At 58.4% G+C, this 11347-nt stretch overlaps 1 long non-coding RNA gene across 1 annotated transcript; it reads left to right on the forward strand.

Annotated features, from left to right (window-relative positions):
- Window positions 1–377: 377 nt before the first annotated feature.
- Window positions 378–5716, forward strand: LOC307108990. Its single transcript, XR_013814367.1, has 3 exons — window positions 378–423; window positions 830–1196; window positions 5649–5716. It is a non-coding gene; the product is annotated as an uncharacterized lncRNA (long non-coding RNA).
- The last annotated feature ends 5631 nt before the right edge of the window (window positions 5717–11347 follow it).

The following is an 11347-nucleotide window of genomic DNA, read 5'->3' on the forward strand; positions in this document are numbered from 1 at the left end:
AGAGGAACCTACGTTTCTAAAGGTTATGAAATGGCCCAACCAGCGTGGCTCAGTGGTTGAGCGTCCATCCACGAACCAGAAGGTCACGGTTCGATTCCGGGTTGTGGGCTCGATCCCCAGTGTGGGGCGTGCAGGAGGCAGCCCATCAATGATTCTCGCTCATCATGGATGCTTCTATCTCTCCCTTCTTCTCCCTCCCTCTCTGAAATTGATAAAAATATTTTTTTAAAAGCCCAACCATCAGAAATAGGTGGCCACCGGGAGACACCGGCAGGCCTGTATACCCATAGGTTAATGTTGACCTTTATCTTTTTTTATCTTTTGCCTTTACCTGTCGGCTAACATGAATAATTGTTATTATACTTGTCCTTTAGGCCTTTCTCAAACCTTGTGTGGACAGCCCATCTGTTGTAATGGCTGAAGGTGCGTAAGATAACTTTTGTGTCACCGATCATACTGTTATGGTTTCTCTCTTGAACTTTTGAAAAAATGCTATTGCAAAAAGTTAGTGGAGCCCGGCCGGCGTGGCTGAGTGGTTGAGGGTCGACCCATGAACCACGAGGTCCCAGGTTCGATTCCCGGTCCAAGCACGTGCCTGGGTTGTGGGCTCGATCCCTAGTGTGGGGCGCGCAGGAGGCAGCCGATCCATGATTCTCTCTCATCATCCCCTTCCTCTCTGAAATAAAAAAAATATATATATATATATATATATATATATATATATATATATATTTAAAAAGAAGTTAGTAGAAAAGCAAGATTAAGAAAGGAATTTTACATGTAAACACCAAGACCTAATTAAGGAAATGTGCTTCCCCCCCTAACCCAGCACGGACAACTCACTGTACTACCTCCAATAGAAGCTGCGGTGGCTCTCACCCACGGCCTTTCCCCCTGAGGCACAGGGATTCTCTAAGGAAACTCGCACCGTCCTCCCGGCCTGGGACACTTGCCTGATGATTATCATTCACAGCATTATGTCGCTACGGCTTCCAATTGCACAACCAGCGGGAATCGAATGAGCAACAGCATCAAAGCGTTTCTCACCGAACCGAAACCCATCCTGTGGTCGGACCATAAGAATCTGGAAGGATGTGTGTTCTGCCCTCACACAGGGAGTGGGTGCTCTACCAGATGCAACGCAGAGCAACGTGGGCTGGAACCAAACCTGCGTGACGACAGCTGAGAGACTAAAGGTAACCCACAGAGGTTTTCTTAATAAAGGCCCAGAAGCCGGGTCGGCGTGGCTCAGTGGTTGAGGGTCGACCCATGAGCCAAGAGGTCCCAGGTTCGATTCCCGGTCAGGGCACGTGCCTGGGTTGTGGGCTCGATCCCCAGTGTGGGGCGCGCAGGAGGCAGCCGATCCATGATTCTCTCTCATAGATGTTTCCACCTCTCTATCCCTCTCCTTTCCTCGCTCTCTAAAAAAATCAATAAGAACATGTTAAAAAAATAAATAAATAAAGGCCCAGAAAACCTGACTGCCTCCCATTTACCTGCCTTTGGGAGAAAAAATTCAGCCTTGACTTCCAGCCAGTCTTGCCCCAATGGTCCATTGCTCAGCTAGACAGATGCTGACACTGAGCCTTCCTAGGAATGAGCCTCCTGGCACCCTGGGACTCCATTATCCAACCAAAAGGTTGGCCATCAATGCATCCTTTGAATTGATTGATTTTTTAAAATATATTTTTATTGACTTCAGAGAGGAAGGGAGAGGGAGAGGGAGAAACATCAATGATGAGAGAGAATCACTGATCTGCTGCCTCCTGAACACCCCACACTGGGGATCGAGCCCACAACCCAGGCATGTGCCCGGGAATCGAACCTGGGACCCCTCAGTCCAAGGTCCTCCTTTGTCCTCTGCTCACTAGTAACAGGTGGTGGGTCTGAGCCCCTAGCCCGGGGCTGGACCCCCTAGGACGCCGGGTCTCAGATGGAGAAGCCATGAGGCTGTGGGTGTGTAAGGATGAGTCCTCACTGCTGAAGCCAGTGGCCACAGAGCCATCAGACAGAACAGTCCCCACAGCCAAGTCCATGCAGGCAGGCAGCAGACACCGGCTGGTGACCATACCTCTTCCCATAAAGCAGCATCTGTCCCTGTACCCACAGCTTCAGCTGAGCAGCCGCTGCCTCCTAGACTCACCGCCAGCAGCACCTGAACTCTGCTCAGCAGCTTCTCCCGTCTCTCCTGCCCAGCTGCTCTCTCCAGCACCTTCTTCTCCCTCCCTCCCAGCTGCTCTCTCCAGCACCTTCTCCTCACTCCTCCCAGCTGCTCTCTCCAGCACCTTCTCCTCACTCCCTCCCAGCTGCTCTCTCCAGCACCTTCTCCTCACTCCTCCCAGCTGCTCTCTCCAGCAGGCTTCTCCTCACTCCCTCCCAGCTGCTCTCTCCAGCAGGCTTCTCCTCACTCCATCCCAGCTGCTCTCTCCAGCACCTTCTTCTCACTCCCTCCCAGCTGCTCTCTCCAGCAGACTTCTCCTCACTCTCCCCCAGCTGCTCTCTCCAGCAGGCTTCTCCTCACTCCCTCCCAGCTGCTCTCTCCAGCAGACTTCTCCTCACTCCCTCCCAGCTGCTCTCTCCAGCAGGCTTCTTCTCACTCCTCCCAGCTGCTCTCTCCAGCAGACTTCTCCTCACTCCCTCCCAGCTGCTCTCTCCAGCAGACTTCTCCTCACTCTCCCCCAGCTGCTCTCTCCAGCAGGCTTCTCCTCACTCCCTCCCAGCTGCTCTCTCCAGCAGACTTCTCCTCACTCCCTCCCAGCTGCTCTCTCCAGCAGGCTTCTTCTCACTCCTCCCAGCTGCTCTCTCCAGCAGACTTCTCCTCACTCCATCCCAGCTGCTCTCTCCAGCAGACTTCTCCTCACTCCATCCCAGCTGCTCTCTCCAGCAGACTTCTCCTCACTCCATCCCAGCTGCTCTCTCCAGCAGACTTCTCCTCACTCTCCCCCAGCTGCTCTCTCCAGCAGACTTCTCCTCACTCCCTCCCAGCTGCTCTCTCCAGCAGGCTTCTCCTCACTCCCTCCCAGCTGCTCTCTCCAGCACCTTCTCCTCACTCCCTCCCAGCTGCTCTCTCCAGCAGGCTTCTCCTCACTCCACCCCAGCTGCTCTCTCCAGCAGACTTCTCCTCACTCACTCCCAGCTGCTCTCTCCAGCAGACTTCTCCTCACTTCTCCCAGCTGCTCTCTCCAGCACCTTCTCCTCACTCCCTCCCAGCTGCTCTCTCCAGCAGACTTCTCCTCACTCCCTCCCAGCTGCTCTCTCCAGCAGGCTTCTTCTCACTCCTCCCAGCTGCTCTCTCCAGCAGACTTCTCCTCACTCCATCCCAGCTGCTCTCTCCAGCACCTTCTCCTCACTCCATCCCAGCTGCTCTCTCCAGCAGACTTCTCCTCACTCCATCCCAGCTGCTCTCTCCAGCAGACTTCTCCTCACTCCATCCCAGCTGCTCTCTCCAGCAGACTTCTCCTCACTCTCCCCCAGCTGCTCTCTCCAGCAGACTTCTCCTCACTCCCTCCCAGCTGCTCTCTCCAGCAGGCTTCTCCTCACTCCCTCCCAGCTGCTCTCTCCAGCACCTTCTCCTCACTCCATCCCAGCTGCTCTCTCCAGCAGACTTCTCCTCACTCCATCCCAGCTGCTCTCTCCAGCAGACTTCTCCTCACTCCCTCCCAGCTGCTCTCTCCAGCAGGCTTCTCCTCACTCCATCCCAGCTGCTCTCTCCAGCAGACTTCTCCTCACTCCCTCCCAGCTGCTCTCTCCAGCAGGCTTCTCCTCACTCCCTCCCAGCTGCTCTCTCCAGCAGGCTTCTCCTCACTCCATCCCAGCTGCTCTCTCCAGCACCTTCTTCTCACTCCCTCCCAGCTGCTCTCTCCAGCACCTTCTCCTCACTCCCTCCCAGCTGCTCTCTCCAGCACCTTCTTCTCACTCCCTCCCAGCTGCTCTCTCCAGCAGGCTTCTCCTCACTCCTCCCAGCTGCTCTCTCCGGCAGACTTCTCCTCACTTCATCCCAGCTGCTCTCTCCAGCAGACTTCTCCTCACTCCCTCCCAGCTGCTCTCTCCAGCAGACTTCTCCTCACTCCTCCCAGCTGCTCTCTCCAGCAGGCTTCTCCTCACTCCTCCCAGCTGCTCTCTCCAGCAGACTTCTCCTCACTCCCTCCCAGCTGCTCTCTCCAGCACCTTCTCCTCACTCCATCCCAGCTGCTCTCTCCAGCAGGCTTCTCCTCACTCTACCCCAGCTGCTCTCTCCAGCAGACTTCTCCTCACTCCTCCCAGCTGCTCTCTCCAGCAGGCTTATCCTCACTCCACCCCAGCTGCTCTCTCCAGCAGGCTTCTCCTCACTCCTCCCAGCTGCTCTCTCCAGCAGGCTTCTCCTCACTCCCCCCAGCTGCTCTCTCCAGCAGGCTTCTCCTCACTCCAGCCGACTCCAGCCAACTAGCTGGTCAGTACCTATGTTTACACTATTTAGACAAATAAGGCTTCGTGCCAACAGTGACGTCAATCTCACTGGCTACAGAAGGGCACAGTGTACCGCGTGTCCCTGCACCCGCTCACGGTATGTTGGCCTGATTAGGATTCCCAGGCCCAGCGTCCTTGAACCTCCCCTTGAGGCCTGTGGCCACTCTGGTGTGTTGACAACAAGGCCTCTGTGCTCCACTGGCCTTGACTATCTGGGGACCTGGCATGGTTCCCACATTGCCCCCCCCTCTCTATCTATCTATCTATCTATCTATCTATCTATCTATCTATCTATTGATTCCAGTGAGGAAGGGAGAGGGAGAGAGAGATAGAAACATCAACGATGAGAGAGAATCATGGATCAGCTGCCTCCTGCACGCCCCACTGGGGACTGAGCCTGCAGCTGGAGCATGTGTCCTTGACTGGAATTGAACCCGGGACCCTTCCGTCTGCAGGCTGACACTCTATCCACTGAGCCAAATCGGTGAGGGCTGGACGCCCGTCCTCCAAAGCCCCTGGAAACCAAGGTCCTAGAGTGGCCATTCCCTTCCCCCGCTCCTTCCCCCCCAGGCACCGTCTCCAACCCCTCAAGGGACCCCATGAGACTTGCTACCAGGGGCGCAGCGGGCAGCGGCAGCTCGTCCCGGGCTCACCCCTGAACCTGTCTCCAAGGCCCCCTTTCCTCTGACTTCCCAGGAGCCAGAGCAGCCCGGCCTGGCTCACGGGTGGCTTCTTCTACCCTGAGCCCTCCGGGGCTTCCCTGTCCCGAGAGTTTTTTGCTGCAGCCACTAAGTTCTTGCTGTGCTTTTCTACACATTGTCCCTTCACTGGACTCCTTCCTTCCAGAAGACAAGAACCTCCCTGGCAGGTGTGGCTCAGTGGATAGAGCATTGGCCTGCGGACTGAAAGGCCCCAGGTTCCGTTCTGGTCAAGGGCATGTACCTCGGCTGCATGCGGGAGGCAACCAATCGATGTGTGCTGTTTCTCTAGCTCTCTGTCTCTACCCTTCCCTCCCTCTCTCTAAAAATCAACGGGAAAATATGCTCTGGTGAGGATTAACCCCTCCCACCCCAAAAAAAATTAGCCTTAAAAAAAAAAAATAAAGGATAAGAACCAAGGTCTCCTCCTCTCCCTGGTAACAGGACGTCTGACATCAAGACTTTTAAACTAAAAGCAGTTTATGGTGTGCGGTCAGGCCCTAGGCTAGAAATCTTCCTGGACACAGGAGCGTTTCCACCTTAACCACCCGAACTTACACCTTAACCACCCTAACCACCTGGACAAAGGCGAATTTCCACCTTAACCACTCAGACAAAGGCGAATTTCCACCTTAACCACTCAGACAAAGGCAAATTTCCACATTAACCACTCAGACAAAGGCGAATTTCCACATTAACCACCTGACAAAGGCGAATTTCCACATTAACCACCTGACAAAGGTGAGTTTCCACCTTAACCAAGCCCGGCTGTGTCTGTGGTCTTTTTGCATCTGGATACCCTGCCTTTGGGATGTCACAGCAACTTCCTTTCCTTGGACCCTCGGGGCACAACCTGTGTCCCCCCCCCCCCCCCCCCCCCCTCCAGAGACTACAGACCTTCTGGCCTCTGAGGAGTTAACTGCTGACTCTCGGGGACCCACCTGAGAAGAAGACCGTGTCGCGGTCGGGTCCGAGGCTCCGCTGGTTGAGTGTCCTCCCGTGCACCGAAGGGTCACAGGTCGCGGGCTCCACCTCAGGAGCGGGCCTGCAGGAAGCAGCTGATGGATGCTTCTCTCTCACATCAACGTTTCTCTCCTTCTCCCTCCTCTAGCTCTAAAATCAATAAAGAGATATGTTTTTGTTTTCTTAAAAAGAAATGGCTATCATTTTACTTTTTATCCAATCCCAGAGGTGTCCCCGCTTTGCCTTCTCCTGCCTCCCTGACCGATCCCCAATGGATTTCATGGTCTCCTCCTTTGAGCGCCATGAACAAAACACGGTGAAAACTGCCGTTCTCCGGAGCAATTGTCTCAGTCTGCTGAGATTTTTGCTTCCCCACGATCATCGACGGTTTGGCTCAAACTCACACAAACTCTCTACGGGCCCGAATGCTTCTTACGCTGACACGCGGTGACGTGAACAAACGCATACACGTTCGTTTTTGAAGTAATTACGGATATCGTGACCCTTCAACCCGAAGTAAGTAGCTCGTCAAGGTCAGCACGTATCTCCTGAAACAGAACATCTCCAACAAAACCGCAACCCCGCCCTGGCCGGTGTGGCTCAGTGGATAGAGCGTCGGCCTGCGGACTGAGGGGTCCCGGGTTCGATTCCGGTCAAGGGCATGGACCTTGGTTGCGGGCACATCCCCAGTGGGAGGTGTGCAGGAGGCAGCTGATGGATGTTCCTCTCTCATCGATGTTTCTAACTCTCAATCCCTCTCCCTTCCTCTCTGTAAAAAGTCAATAAAAAAATATATTTAATAAAACAAACAAACAAAAAAAAAAACTGCAACCCCACTTCACATCCAGCTAAACCGAGTCCCTGTCGGCACCAAATGCATCACCCATACCCAGCCGTCCCCGTGCCCAAAGCTGTTGATGGTGGGTCACACGGAGGTGCAACCTAGGCCCACGTTTGGTCACTCTAGTCTTTTCTCATTTACAGCCCTTTCCTCCCCCCCCTTCCCTCCCCCCCCCCTCCCCGCCGCCCCCCCCCCCCCCCCCGGCCATGAGCGCCTTCAGGAGCCCAGGCCCGGTTCAGGTGTGGAAGGTCCCTGATGCCGCTGCCACGTGGTGACACGCTGTGTGCCCGTGTCTGTCCCCGTGTCTCCTGTGACTGGAGGTGGGCGCCAAAGGCTGGCTCAGGCGGGAGCTCCCCCACGTGGCACACGGCGTCTGCTTGTCCCAGGTTCGCCGGCTGTAAGGCCGCTGGGTGACCACCGTGTTCCCACCGGAGAGTGCAGCTCTCCGTGCCACCAGCCACCGCGTGCTGTCCGTGGCACCTCCCCCTCCTCTGCTCGTCGAGCTGGCCTGGCCCTGGCGCCCGCTGCTGACAACCAGATAAGGTCAGAGTGATGGTATCCCTTCAGATTCCCTCTCCTCTCCCTCTCCTGCTCTCTCACCTGCCGGCTCTGCTGGGAGCCCGCAGGAAACGGCTCTGTGCAGAGGCCCTCGGGCCAGGAACCCACATGCGGGTCATCCCTGGGAGGGACCCTGAGCCAGGGCTCAGCACTGAGCGGGCTCCTGGCCAGCAGGAAGGGAGAGGACTGGCTGCGGTTTTATTTATTATTATTATTTAAACGAGAGGCCCGGTGTGTGGATTTGTGCACCGGTGGGGTCCCCCGGCCCTCAGCCTGGCCTGTGGGGATCAGTGGACCTCCACTCCACCACTGCAGCCCGGCCTTACCCGCCAGCGCGTGGGGCTCCAGCCCGCTGTCCGCGTCGATCCCGCAGGCGGCCGGGGAGGAGCCCGAGCCCGGGCTGGGCACCACGCCGCTCCCGCTCATCCTGGCCCCGCTGCGCCTGCCACCACCACCACTCGGGGCGCAGGGGAGAAGCTTGCACTGCCACAGCTGTACTGGCCAGCCGTGAGCCCGGCGTCTGGCGCCCGTCTGTCAGCTGAGCACAGCTCCTGCGTTGAGCGTCTGCCCCCTGGTGGTCATTGTGCGTCATAGCTACTGGCCAGTCATCCGGTCGTCCGGTTGTCTGGTCGCTTAGGCTTTTATATATATAGATAGATGGTAAGGGAGAGGGAGAGGGAGAGGGAGAGAGAGAGAGAGAGAGAGAGAGAGAGAGAGAGAGAAACATCAGTGATGCGAGAGAATCATAGATCGGCCGCCTCCTGCACGTCCCCTACTGGGGATCAAGCCCACAACCCAGGCATGTGCCCTTGACTGGAATCGAACCCGGGACCCTTCAGTCCACAGGCCAATGCCCTATCCACTGAGCCACACCTGCCAGGGCGACTGGCTGCCGTTTCAAACCGCTAAGCTTCGGGCTGGCTGGCGCCCTCCTGTCCCTCCACCAGCCCTCCTTCAGGAAGTCGGCTTCCCGTACCCTCCCGGCCTACTTGCGAACGTGTGAGATTCTTAGTTTTATTTCTTCTTTGGCCCGGTTTTGTCCACTTAGCATTTCCTATCCATGCTTCCATTCCACTGGAGTTCTCCGAAGTCATGGCCCAGAGCTCCTGTTTTTCTCACGCTGCTCTGAAATAATTCTAGGCTCACAGGAAGTTGCAAAGAGGCATCCAGGGGGGCCCGGCACCCCTCGCCCGGGGCCAGGAAGCCCGAGGAGGAACCTGCTGTCTCAGCCGCCCTCCTGGCCTCACAGATGCTGAGAGCATCCCCCTCCTCGGAAGGGGGGAGAGCGGAAGCCCCGGGCGCCCCAGCCGCGCGGGGGTCTTCGGATGGATTCGATGAACCAACAGGCATGTTGGCGCTACGCAGAGGGGTGCATGCCGCGCTCTTGAGGTTGGCAGGGCCCGGGGACCCCTTACAGGCCCCCCAACATTTAAGGGCCCCAGACAAGTCTGCTCCGTGACCCCAGTTTGGAGGGATTTAGAGACGCCGAAAGGTAGAGATGACAGTGAGACGGCCGACCTGAGACGGCCTGGGGCGGACACGGGGCAGCCTCGCCAGGACACAGACGGACGACAGGGCCAGCGTCCCTGTGCTCAACCCCCACTGGGGGCTCCAGCCTTTTCAATGCGAGTGGGTACAATGGTCGGCGGGGAGGCAGGGCCCAGGCCCCCCAGCCCCGCGGCACCACAACCTTGGGGAGCCCCACTCCCGCTAGGACCAGGCTGGGAGGACACGGCAATGTGGAGAGGGAGGATTCCGAGAGCGGAGATCGGGACAGGTGTCCGCCTGGTGGCATTGTGGGGTGGACACCCGAGCTCCCCTCCCCCAGGCATGCCTCATGGGACCTGAAACAAGACGCAGGAAAAACACACACACACACACACAAACCACCTTTGACCTCCTCCCTGGCGGCTGAGATAAAGGGCGGCCTGGGAGGGAGCTGCCATCCCTGGACCAAAGTCCTCCGGGTCCCTCAGAGCCGGCCCAGCGAACACTCGTTTAACAAACATTAACGCTTCAGCTCCCGGGGCACTGCCTTCTGGCTCTTTGAAATCCAAACCACAACCCAGCACCTCCTCCCCCTGAGCCCAGGAGGGCGAGAAGGCCGTGACTGCCTGGCCGTCCTGGGGCCCCTCTCCTATGGACAGCCAGTCCGTCTGTCCGTCCGTCCGTAATACACGTGGTCATTTCCTCGGTTGCGGTGCCGCCTGGCGCTTTGATTCATAGTCCCGCCGAGGCAGTTAGACGAGAAGGAACGTGGCACGTGTCTGCGGGGGGCGCGCCCCTGCCCAGCGCCGCTAAGACGCAGCCCTGACTCTCCCTCGGAGCAGTGGACCCGCTGGACGGGACCCGGGAAGCCTGAGCCTCTCGCTGAGGGGCAGGGGCGGGAGCCGCTCGCTGTGGGGCAGGGGCGGGGTGCCCGCGGGGACAGGCCTCTGTGGTGGCCCTGCCTGGGGTGGACACTGGGCTCCTGGCCCAAACCTGTGCGCACCTCCCAGCAGCCACCGCAGGGACTTCGGGGACGAGAGAACTTCGGGGGAGAGGGGGCGAGCTTGTTCGCAGACACTAACGGGAACTGCCCCGAGGAAGGACCTAGAACATCCCGGAACGTGCCCCGACACCAGGCTCGTTTGGGGCCCGTGTTTTAGGATGTTGGAGTCTTCCTTTCTTTTTGTTTTTTAAAAGTTATTTTTATTGATTTCAGAGCGGAAGGGGGAGAGAGAGAGAGAGAAACATCAATGAGAGAGAATCATGGATCGGCTGCCTCTTGCACACCCCACACTGGGGATCGAGCCCGCAACCCGGGCCTGTGCCCTGACGGGGAATCGAACCTGGCACCCTTCAGTCTTCAGGCCGACCGGCCGGGCCAAGGCTTCCTTTCTTAAAAAAGTATGACGCTGCCCCCGTGGCATTCTCTGTGCCAATGGCTCTGGCTCATTGTTTGGGGTGGTCTTTGTTTATTTCCACAGGAAATCAAGGCACAGGGCGGGGCTCAGTGCGTCCCCCCCCCCCCCGGGCATGGGTGCCCCAGGGGAGCAGTGAGTCAGCGGGCCCTGGAGCTGGGCTTGGCAGGGAGGCCTTGGTCCCAGCAGCTCAGATGAGGCAGCACCCGGCGTCCTCTCGCACACCCTCGCGTCCAGGGGCGCCGCTGCACGCGGAGCCGGTGTGAAGGCACACGGAAGGGAAGACTGGGCGCCAAACCCCGCGGGGCAGCTGGCCCCATCTCCCCCTCACACCCTCAGCCCCGCCTGTCCTCGGGGTGGGCAGAGGGGGCGCAGGGAGGGGTGCCCCATCCCAGGCATGGCGCAGGCAAGCCACACCTCCCCCTCCTCACTCCCCCTCGTTCTCTAACGCAGCCCAGCTGGGCGCGTGTCCGTGCGTCTCCGCGGGGCTCGGGGCTCAGCTCCACCAGCCACAGGGCAGCCTGTCTCAGGACGCCGCCCCTGGTGCCCGCCCGCCCTCACCACACGGGCACACGCCATCGCTGCCGGTCACGTTTAGTGTCGCGTAGCAACGTGACTGGCCACGGGGTTCCCCGACGGAACAGTGTTTCTGGGGGTGTCCCCGGTGAGATCAGCATTTGAGTGGGGGGACTCGAGAAGCAGGTGGCCCCCCGATGTGAGTGGGGGGCTCCGGAACCAAAGGCGGAGGAGGGAGGAGTTCCCCCTTCCCCCTGCCTCAGCCCTGGAGCGGGACCTGGGCTTTTCTCAGCCTCCATCCGCCCGGGACTCACGCCGCGGCGTTCCGGGCTCCGGACGGGGATGAGCTACACCCCCGGGTCTCCGCTTCCAGGCGGCCGGGCCGGACTCCCGGGCTCCATAACCTCCTTTGTAACACATAT

The sequence above is a fragment of the Cnephaeus nilssonii genome, assembly GCF_951640355.1.
Source record: "Cnephaeus nilssonii genome assembly, chromosome: 13".
In the NCBI taxonomy this organism is placed as follows: domain Eukaryota; kingdom Metazoa; phylum Chordata; class Mammalia; order Chiroptera; family Vespertilionidae; genus Cnephaeus; species Cnephaeus nilssonii.